The 7,981-nt window shown below is 40.1% G+C and overlaps 2 pseudogenes; both read left to right on the top strand.

The window, feature by feature from the left end:
• The first annotated feature begins 1,077 nt into the window (after positions 1-1,077).
• On the top strand, positions 1,078-1,219 carry LOC129149607 (U2 spliceosomal RNA; annotated as a pseudogene).
• Positions 1,220-3,881: 2,662 nt separating this feature from the next.
• On the top strand, positions 3,882-4,547 carry LOC103290123 (mitotic spindle assembly checkpoint protein MAD2A-like; annotated as a pseudogene).
• The last annotated feature ends 3,434 nt before the right edge of the window (positions 4,548-7,981 follow it).

Raw genomic sequence — 7,981 nt, 5'->3', positions numbered from 1 at the left:
TTAAATTTCCACTCAATTTTGTTGAGGTTGTTTTTATGACTTTTTGACCAGAATGTATATTCGGTATTTATAGGACATAGTGTTTCATATCTCTATTAAACCAAGTTTATTAATTATTAATAATAGTCAAGTTCTCTATAGTCTTGTTTGTTTGATCTGTTATTAAGATGGAAAGAAGTATGTTAAATGTATTCATTATGATAATGGTTTTGCCAGTTTTTTCTTGAATTACCTTTCTTCCTGGTTGTCTTAGTTATTTTGTAAGCTGTTATTCAGCCCAGAAATATTTATGAATGTCTTCATTTTAGAATATCATTAAAAAATAACCCTATGATTTCATTTATGAAGTGCTCACCTTCTCCTATCTGTGAAAGGCAGGGAAGTCCAATCCCAACACAGTGTCCAACCTGGTGCTTCTTTTGCCCACTTGCCAAAGTGTGGCTTCTCATTAATAGGAATGGAGATGAAGGTTTCACCCAGATATCATCAGCATTACACTGTTCCACTCTTATGAGTTTGCAATACCTGTTTTGGAATACCGTATTTTCTGGCGTATTAGATATATTGGACTACCGTATTTTCTGGCGTATCACTCCATTTTACTAATACACCTCCTTTGCTTGGACTTTTCTGAAAACATCACTTGTACAAAGTTTTTGTGTGTGCAGCAGATACTTGAGAAGATTTGAGATATCAAAGGTGTTTTATGCCATGATGCTTGCTCCTAGCTTTATCTGTCATGAGGACTTTCTTTTTCATGTGTTTGGTAATGTTTTCTGCTACCAACCTTTCCATTATGCATATTTTTCTACTCTTTGGCAAACTTTGATCCAAACAAATAGGAGAGATTCATCCTAGAACTAAGCTGGCCAATGCAATAGCCAGTAACCATACATAGCTATTTAATTAAATATGACTTAAATATGAGTTAAAATGAAAAAACTGTAATTGCCTTAATATTTCAAGTACTCAATAACCACACATGGCTAGTGGCTTCTATATTGGACAGTGCAGATATATAACATTCTCATCATCCAGAAAATTGTACTGAAAATATTTGTATAGAATAATACTGCCATCGCTTCTTGGCCTTTTGGCTAAGATCAAGTGTAGAATAATACTGCCAAATTCCAGCAGGACTATCCAGGTGTATGTATGTATGTAGGTATTCCAGTGCAAGTTTAAGTTCTTCATTGCCATTTGTCAAGTACATATACCTTTTTCTTATTTCAGTTGTGTCCATCTGGTAAGTATTAGATTAGACAAACATGTACAACACAAAACATTATTATGTAAAGAAGTCCCCTTCTTTCAAATTGTGGCCCTTTTGGGCCTGTCATAAATAAGAATATAAACCCATTTCTGAATGTCTTTCATTTAATGGCAGGTCACTTAGCTCTGAAAGAATACAACAGAAGCTTTTCTTATCCTGTTTAAGAGCCTGATGAAATGCTCACCTCCTCAGTCTCTGGAGGTAGAGGCAGGAAGTCTCAGAGTTGAGAAGGCCTTCTTAGATACTATAGTCTGTCATTTCACACCTTAACCTCAAAGGAAGTCCTTTTTTCTGGGATGGAGCACTTCAGTTCCCAAAATTCTGAAGTCATTATAGAGTGGGTGGAGGGAGTTGAGGATGATACTTTGGTCTGAACTTTTTGGGTAACCTAGGAGTAGATCTATGAAAATCAGAGGGTTTTTTCACACCACCCCCAGGATTTCACTTCCTGCAGATGTGGTACCTCTAACCATCTCGGCCTACGCTTTTGGACATGCCTTGGGAGGGCCCTCCTCTCTACCTTGAGCTCCTTTTGTGCCCCTCCAGTGGAAATCTGGTGAGCAGGCTCTTTCATCTCTTACTTGATTAACTGAAGTGGGAATTAGGATTATTACTCCTAATTTCACTTGTGGGTAAAAGAAATTTTGCTCCATGTTGGAGAAAGAAGTAGATAATAGTTTCATCTGCCTCTAATACCCATGGGTGTGGATAGAACCACTGCTCTGATGTAGACCTCTCCCTCTACCCATGGTTCTTTTCCAGCTTCTATTTTGTTTTGACTTCTACTCACTCCTTTTTCTGACCCTCACCCTGTGCCTCTTCTAGCTGCTGTCCCAGTCTCAAGTTTTGTTGTGGAGGACAATCTCTCAAAGTCAGGGCAAAGAGCCTAGGGGTTAGAGGTGATGCTGAGAGGCAAAGTAAGGGCATGAGAGAAGCACACAAACTATCTGAATGCAGGTACATGCCTGCCAGGACTGGACCTTTCATGTATGGTCTTCCTTCCTTTCTGTCTTTCAACTTCTTTCACAGAGGAGCCCTTATCATCTGACCCCTTGACTATCCAGTACCTTCTGCCTGCCCTCTGTCTCCTACTTGTAGTCATTCAGCTGTGCTTTAGGAGAAATGGCCCATGCACCTACCATCAGGGGCCAGAGAGGTCCATGAGAATGGCAGCAAGACCTAGGCAGAGACATGGCAGGTGAGCAGAGACATGTGGAGTCAAGTCATCTGTGGTCCAGAGGATCCCCTGCAGAAGGAGCAGGCTCCAAACTTTAGCCTTTGCTTAGCCAACTCCTAATGATTTCATTAAATTTTTTATTTTTTGTTAATCCTCACCCGAGGATATATTTTCCATTGATTTTTAGAGAGAGTGAACTATAGCAGCTGGGATTCGAACCTGCAACCCAGGTACATGCCCTTGACCTGGAATTGAACCCGCGACCCTTTGTGTGTGGGCCAACGCTCTGTCCACTTCAACCAGGGTATAGAATTTATTTTTTTAATTGCCCAAATGATGCATGAATACATTCTCTTCTTGTAACATCTTACATTCTCGTAGCATCTTACAAGAATATGCTCTTCCTGTAAAAAAAATAAAAAAGAAAAGAAAGAAAAAAGAGAAAAGAAACTTATTTAGTCTTAATATCATAAATCATAAAGCTAAGTAAAGTGCCCTTTGACTGCCTTGCCTGATCCCAATCCTCTCTCCTAGTTCCCACGAGTAGTCACAGTTCTCAACTAGGTATGTATCTTTCCAGAGCTTTTTCTTATTGAACCTATGTATCTATAGAAAATAGGTAGGATTATTTTGTGCTTTTCAGTTTTTCTTTTTCATAAAGATATACTAATCACTCTGCAGTTATAAACAGATCTCTCCATATTGGTTCAAAAGAACCATGTGCATTTTGAAATTGCTACACAATATTCTCTAGCATGAATACACCTCAGTTTATTTATTCATCTCCGGTTGATGAACATGTCATCTCCCAAATTTCATTATTGCAAATAGGCTGCAATGAATATTATTGCATATACTTCATTAATCACAGGATCAAGGAACTTTCTTAGGTAGGTATAAGAAATTACAGACTCATAAGTATATGCATTTACATTTGAATCTGTCAGCTTGAACTGTAGAGAGAAGTTGGACCCACTAACAGCCACTGACATTATTACACATCCACTAATAGCCTGTCGAAACCACTGTCTTGATATTATCAAATGTTATATACAGAATTTCTGACTGTTGCATTTCTCAAGTTCCTTATTGATGCTAAATATCTTTTTATATAGCTATTGGGCATTTTTATTTTTTCTTCTGTTCATTACCTATTCATGTCCTTTTCTTTAAGTTGTTAAGGTTTACTCTTAATTTTTTTATAATCTTTATGCTCTGGATATTAATTGTTGGCCTGTTATAAATGTTTTATCCCAGTGTCTTTTATAATACCTTTTATTGTACCAAATAATTTTATTTTGATGAAATGAAATGATCATTTTTTTAAATGATCAATTTTTAAAATGACTTAATTTTTGTATCTTATTTAAAAAGACTTCCAGGTGGTGGTGGGGAGTTGCTGTCACATGGCGGTGGGCACGTAGCCTGGCCATGGCAAGGCAACTCTCCTGGGAGCAGAGCATTTTCTCAGTTGGCATCAACAGCATTTTATATCACTGTGGCATTTATTGGTCTGAAATCTTTACTCGAGTGCAGAAATATGTTCTTACCTTGCTTGTAATTACTGATCCTGAGCTCATGAAATAGCTAACTAATGTGGTGAAATAACTAAAAGACTGGTTATACAAGTGTTTAGTTCAGAAGCTGGTGGTAGTCATCTCCAGTATTGAAAGTGATGAGGTCCTTGAGAGATGACAATTTGATACTGAGTGTGAGAAGACTGCCAAAGATGAGCGTACACTCAGAGAAACGTCTCAAAAAACTATCCAAGATGAAATTCGCTCAGTGATCAAACAGATCACAGCAACCGTGAAATTTCTACCCCTGTTGGAAGTTTCTTGTTCACTTGATCTGCTGATCTATATAGACAAAGATTTGGTTGTACCTGAAAAGTGGGAAGAGTCAGAACCACAGTTCATTAACAATTGTGAGCAAGTCCGTCTGCATTCCTTCTCTGCTACAATCCACAAAGTAAACAGCATGGTGGCCTACAAACGCCTGTCCATGACTGGATATGAGACCAGAACAATAATGAAACTCTCAAATGTGTTTCCTGAAACCAAGTCAACTATAGTTCATGTTTTATTCCATGATTAATTTTTAGATGCGGAAAACTTAACATCATACTTTACTGAATTGTACATAATTGTTCCATTTTTTGGTACCTGTTTAACTTTCCATAGGGTTGACATAATTTTTTACACACTGTTCAAAAGGGAAGCAGCAGATTACATCAGCACTGTAACGTCAATTCCTTTAAAGGTGGTATCTGTAGATGGAAAATTTTTTGCTATAAAGCTTCCTAAATCAGACCTTTTTTCTTTTTTCATAAATTTTTTAAAAATATATTTTTATTGATTTTAGAGAGGAAGGGAGAGGGATAGAGAGATAGAAATATCAGTGATGAGAATCATTGATCAGCTGCTTTTTGCACGCCCCCTACTGGGGATCAAGCCCGCAACCCAGGCATATGCCCTTAGCCAGAATCGAACCTGGGACCCTTCAGTCCACAGGCCGACGGTCTATCCACTGAGCCAAACCGGCTAGGGCCTAAATCAGACCTTCTAGTCAAGTAGCTTGACTCAAAATATAGGTAAATATGAAACACAGCAAAAGAAGTCTGAATATTCAGAACCTTTGTTTAGGTCCTAAAGTAATTGATATCCACAATCACAAAATATTTCTATGATCCTTTTGCCATTTATTTCATTTGTATAGTTTCCATAATAAAAAGAAATCCCCCTAATTATTTTATTTTAATGTATATAATTTGCATTTACAAAGCTATTATTATGTCTACTGTTTAAATTCCAGTGATGTAGAACTCCTAAAAATAAACTTTTGTGTTAATGTGGAAAAAAATAAAAATAAAACGACTTCCAGTCTCCCCCAAGGTCAGAAACATATTACTCTATATTTTCTACTATATTTACTCTTTATATTTAAGACTTTAATATATCTGAATTTATTTTTGTGAATGGTATAAGGAGGGATTAGCTCTGTTTTTCCTCTTAAGTGTTAACTGTGTGGAAGCTTTGTTGATTACCTCCCCAGTTCTTGTTTTTTGCTCTTCTCTTGCTAACAGTATTCTGAATTCTCCAGTTGTGTGGTTTGTATGGGATTGCTCTTACCCTCACCTCTGAAAGTGGATCCTGCTTGGCTTAAGACAATCAATACATCCCAACCTCTGGCTACAAGGCTTGAATGGTTCAGATGGGTAAATGACCCTTAAAGTTTAGGGCCAATGATGCATGAAGTAATGCTTATTGGGAGCTTCTGAGAAAGAGTTTTTTGGTGTTTTGTGGTTTTTTGGTGTGTTTTTTTTTTTTTTTAACTGTTGTCTCAGTTGCCACTGACAAATCATCTCACTCCCACAAAGGAACCTAGTCTTAGGATGAACTAGTACAGTGGAAGGCAAAGAAGAGAGAGCAACAGAAATCAGGTTTTTGTTGACATCACTGATCTGGGGATCGATCATGTTATAAAATCCAACCTACATTTCTTGTACATAAGCCAGTATGTTTTTGTATTGTTGAGTTGAGTTTTATTTTACTTAAAGTAAAAGTAGCCAGTGTTTCTCAGTGTTTAGAGCATTAGCCTGTGAACAGAAGGGTTATAGGTTCGATTCCCGGTCAAGGGTGCGTGCCTGAGTTGCAGGATCCATCCCTGGCAGGTTGGGGGGCATGCAGGAGACAACCAATCGATGTGTCTCTATCATATTGATGTTCCTTTCTCTCTCTCTCTCTCTCTTCCCTTTCCTCCCTCCCTTCACTCTCTTTAAAAATCAATGAAAAAAATATCCTTGAGTGACATTTAACAACAACAACAAAAAACCCCCACACGAAACAAAACAAAAAAAAATGAAAAAGTATTTCTAACCAATTTAATGACAGTTGTCTCAATAATGTTTGCTAAAAGATTCATCTGTTTCATACTGATATGAAACACCACTTGTGGTCGGCTCATCCTACTCACTAAAAGACCCAGAATAAACATGAACAGAAAATTCCAAGAATCTACAGCTAGGTAAGGATAGGTTTCCCACAATACTGGCAACATGAAATTTCAACACCTAGAATATACATATTAGGCATGTGTGATACAGCTTACTGAGAGCAGAATTATTGTTTTATTGGTCATGTAAGCTATTTCTGGTGCTGACATGGGTGAGACTGTAAAAGGCAGTGAGTGCTCTCTGGGCTCTTCTGACCTGGTGGACATCTCACTCTATACAGACTGCCAAGTCCATTGAACTTGGGGATTGCCTTTGTGAAAAAACAAGAAATAGGAAGCCACAATCCCCACATGTCCTCATCTCACAAATACTCTTTGTATCCTAATTATTAACTACCTCAGGAGTAAATAAAAATAAAAGCAAACTTCAAGAGAGTCCAAGTCAGCATTTTCACCTGTCCCTTTATTTCACTCCATAAATCTCATAAGTATACGAGTCTGTTTTAGGATTCTTTGTCTGGCTTATTGATTTATTGTTTATTTATGTACTAGTACCATGCTGTTTTAATTCCTGCTGTTTTATAACATTTAAAACAAGTTTTTATTGATTTTTAAAGAGAGGGGAAGGAAGAGAAAGAGTGAAACATCGATGTGAGAGAGAAACATCAAAAGGCTGCCTCCTATACACATCCTAACTGGGAATTGAACCTGCAACTTGGGTATGTGCCTCAACCGGGAATCAAACTAGTGACCTTTTGGTGCATGGATGATGCTCAACCAATTGAGCCACTCTGGCCAGGATCTGTTTTATAACATACTAGTGACCCAGTGCACGAAATTAGTGCACGGGGGGGGGCGGGTTCCCTCAGCCCAGCCTTCACCCTCTCCAATCAGGGACCCCTTGGGGGATCTCTGACTGCCGGTTTAGGCCCAATCCACAGGGACTGGGCCTAAACCGGCAGTCGGACATCCCTCTCGCAATCTGGGACTGCTGGCTCCTAACCGCTCACCTGCCTGCCTGCCTGATCGCCCCTAACTGCCTTCCCCTGCCAGCCTGATCTCACCCTCAACTGCTCTCCCCTGCCGGCCTGATCTCACCCCCAGCTGCCCTGCCTGCCTGATCACCCCTAACTGCCCCCCCTGCCAGCCTGATCTGCCCCTTACTACTCTCCCCTGCTGGCCTGATCACCCCGAACTGCCTCTGCCTGCCTGATCGCCCCTAACTGCCCTCCCCTGCCAGCCTGATCTCACCCCCAACTGCCCTCCCCTGCCAGCTTGATCTTGCCCCCAATGGCCCTCCCCTGCCAGCCTGATCTCGCCCCTAACTACTCTCCCCTGCTGGCCTGATCACCCCTAACTGCCTCTGCCTAACTTATCGCCCCTAACTGCCCTTGCCTGCCAGCCTGATCTCACCTCCAACTGCCCTCCTCTGCCAGCTTGATCTTGCCCCCAACGGCCCTCCCCTGCTGGCCTGATCTCGCCCCCAACTGCCCTCCCCTGCTGCCCTGGTTGCCCCCAACTTCCCTCCCCTGCTGGCCTGATCTCACTCCCAATGGCCCTCCCCTGCCAGCCTGATC

This window comes from Eptesicus fuscus, chromosome 6 (genome assembly GCF_027574615.1).
Source record: "Eptesicus fuscus isolate TK198812 chromosome 6, DD_ASM_mEF_20220401, whole genome shotgun sequence".
NCBI classification, from domain to species: domain Eukaryota; kingdom Metazoa; phylum Chordata; class Mammalia; order Chiroptera; family Vespertilionidae; genus Eptesicus; species Eptesicus fuscus.
This window is presented reverse-complemented; position numbering and strand designations above follow the sequence as displayed.